Below are 224 nucleotides of genomic sequence, written 5' to 3'. Positions count from 1 at the left end.
TGATATAAAGTAGTAGAATTAATTAGTGTGAGATGCCAAGTTTTGATAAAAACAAGAAATAGAAAAGTTTCAAGATCTTATTTCTCTTATAACTTACTAACTAATCAGGCTATAAATCTTAATTTAGGTTTTTTGAAAGCCTATAAATAGAAGAATATAATACATTATTTATAAATTTATATCTATTATAATGATAAAGTTAATCTCAAAAGTAATTTTAAAAA

This window comes from Endocarpon pusillum, assembly GCF_000464535.1.
Source record: "Endocarpon pusillum Z07020 unplaced genomic scaffold scaffold6490, whole genome shotgun sequence".
Lineage (NCBI taxonomy): Eukaryota > Fungi > Ascomycota > Eurotiomycetes > Verrucariales > Verrucariaceae > Endocarpon > Endocarpon pusillum.
The sequence above is the reverse complement of the archived record's forward strand: the minus strand, read 5'-3'. Positions refer to the sequence as shown.